This window comes from Penaeus japonicus, unplaced genomic scaffold (assembly GCF_977035675.1).
Source record: "Penaeus japonicus unplaced genomic scaffold, GWHDUDI00000001_assembly GWHDUDI00000027, whole genome shotgun sequence".
Classification (NCBI taxonomy): Eukaryota; Metazoa; Arthropoda; class Malacostraca; order Decapoda; family Penaeidae; genus Penaeus; species Penaeus japonicus.
In genome coordinates this window covers 33,367,073-33,369,572 of record NW_028234429.1, presented here as the reverse complement: position 1 = coordinate 33,369,572, position 2,500 = coordinate 33,367,073, and the positions used below count along the sequence as shown (strand labels likewise).

The following is a 2,500-nucleotide window of genomic DNA, read 5'->3' as shown; positions in this document are numbered from 1 at the left end:
GGGTAAATCACAAACATTCAGTGTTAAATATGTACATTCTAGGAGAGCGATATAACAAGATAAATGGCAGACAGAGCTATAGCAAAAGAGAGAAACAGACAGACAGACAGAGACAATCCGAAAGCAAGAGACAGACAGACAGCGAGAGACCGAGCACATCGGAGGTGACTGAGAAGCAAACATTCCTTGGGCTTTGGAGTGTTGAAATTAATTTCGCCCTCCGGAAACTCGATTTGCTCCTCGTCAATATTTGACTCCGCAACTCGCGACCCCCATCTCCCCCCTCCCCCTCCCCCTCCTGCTTTTACTTGTTTCTACCCCTCTTTTTTCCGTCACTTTGGCAAATATAGATGTTATTGACCAGTCTCCTGTCGCTTGAAGAAGGTGGTTCTGCTTGCATGTCAGTGACATGTTTTTGACTTAGGGAGGGCCGGGTAGAACCGCACTGATTCATGGTAGGATATGTACCAGGTAGAATAGGTGTCAGGTGTGACAGGTGCCATGTAGGACGGGCGCCAGGCAGAACCTATACCGAGTAGAATAAATTCTAGGTATAAGAGGTGTTAAATAGAACTATGCCAGGTAGAACAGGTGTCAAGTAGAAGTGATGGTAGGTAGAACCCAATTAGAATAGGTACCAAGCAGAGTAGATGCCAGGTACGTAGAACAGGTATCAGACGCGGATGGCGGAGAGGGGGAGGGGGAGGGGGAGTATGAGTGGGAGTGGAAAGGGGTGCTTGATTCGTGACTCAGTGTACCGCTGACGAAGGTGACGTCACGTCTCGCTCTTACGTCATGTCGTTGTTTATCAACGGATAAATATCAATTATTTTGTCGGGCAAGATTTCTCGGGAGATGCAAATCGCATGGCAACTCGAGCTAAGGGTTTCTCAAGGAGGCGAACCTGTCCTTTTGGTAGTCCTGTGTTAGAACAGCAGTTGACAGGTCTAAGGAGGGCGAATTTACTGAATAAACTTTATCATCATTATCTTTATTATGATACACAACACCCTCTCGCAGGTGAAAAGGACAAATGTGATAATCATAATCATGATAGTCATAATGGCGATGATCATAAAAATAGGCGAAGCAGTTAAAACAGATCAGACCTAGAGAGGAAAGCTATAAATATTAAACGAAGCATCTCCGTGTTAGCGCCTCTGACGGTGTGTGTGTGTGGGGGGGGTATGTGCACAGGAAGGAGGAGAAGAAGAAGAAGAAGAAGAAGAAGAAGAAGAAGAAGAAGAAGAAGAAGAAGAAGAAGAAGAAGAAGAAGAAGAAGAAGAAGAAGGAGGAGAAGTAGAAGGAGAAGGAGAAGGAAAAGAGAAAGAGGATTAGCAGGAGTAAGAGTAGGAGTAAGAGTTGACACAAGAACCTGGAATGAGGAACGGCGAGGAGCGAAGAGGAAGCAGGTCGTGGCGGCAGATAATTGAATCGTCGTCCCAGGATTATGCTCCTCGTGCTGTTGTTATGCTGTGGCGCGAGGCCTCTTGGTTTTGTTATTGTTGTTGCTGTTGTTGTTATTGTTGTTATCCTTATTTTTCTTTACTATTGCTTTTGTAATAATCATGATAGCAATGAGAGCAATGATGATGATGATGATGATTGTAGTAATGATAGTGATGTTGATAATGAGTATTATTGTTGTTATCCTTGTATTTGTTATATAGTATTATTCTTGTAATCTTGATTATCTTGAACATGTTGATATAAGTGGAATGCAATTTCAGAAACTGAATAAGAAAGAGTAAGTGAAAAACAGTAAAAAAAAATGACGTGTTCTTTTATTTGGACTTTGAAACATAATTGCCTCGCATAAGTATAATAAATATTAACAAGAAATTAATATCAAAGCGCCTTGCAGAACCAGTGATCACATATTTTTTCTTTTTTTTTTATCACGGAATTATAGACAGCGATTTGTCTTTGATTATACGAATCTTCTGTTGCATGAGATATTGATGGATTGAGATAATAAGGTCTGGGCTGTTTTTGTTGGTTTGATGACGTCATTCCCCGCGCCATTTATTAACGAGGATGTGATGCGCAGTCTGACGGAATCTTTCCTCGATTGTGGTTTGTGAATGGGATTCTTTTTTTTTATGTTGTTTAGGGATTAGGATGAGCGGCGTAGTTGCGTGCAGGATGTCAAGTTTGATTCGATGGTTTATGTTTTTGTTTTTTTCTTTCTCTTTCGTCCGTTCGTGTCTCTCTTTAGTTTGGTTTATTTAATTCTCCCTTTCTGTTCTGGTTTCTTGGAAGGTATTTTTTTCCAAGGTGGGGGGTGGGTGGAGAGTGGAAGGAGAAGGGGGAGGGTAAGGGTGAAAGGGAAGGAGAATGAGATGGAAGGCAGATGAAGGGAAAGGGTGAAGGTGGAAGGGAGAGGGTTGGGAGAGGATAAGGGTGGAAGGGAGAGGGCTGGGAGAGGATAAGGGTGGAAGGGAGAGTGTGAAGGGAGGTGATGGAGGGTAAGGGTGAGGGTGAGGGAGGGGAAGGGAGA

The 2,500-nt window shown here is 43.0% G+C and overlaps 1 protein-coding gene across 1 annotated transcript in view; it reads left to right on the top strand.

Annotated features, from left to right (window-relative positions):
- Positions 1 to 2,500, top strand: part of LOC122249477 (rap guanine nucleotide exchange factor 6-like) — a 266,097-nt gene that overhangs the window by 262,647 nt on the left and 950 nt on the right. The window lies entirely within an intron of this gene.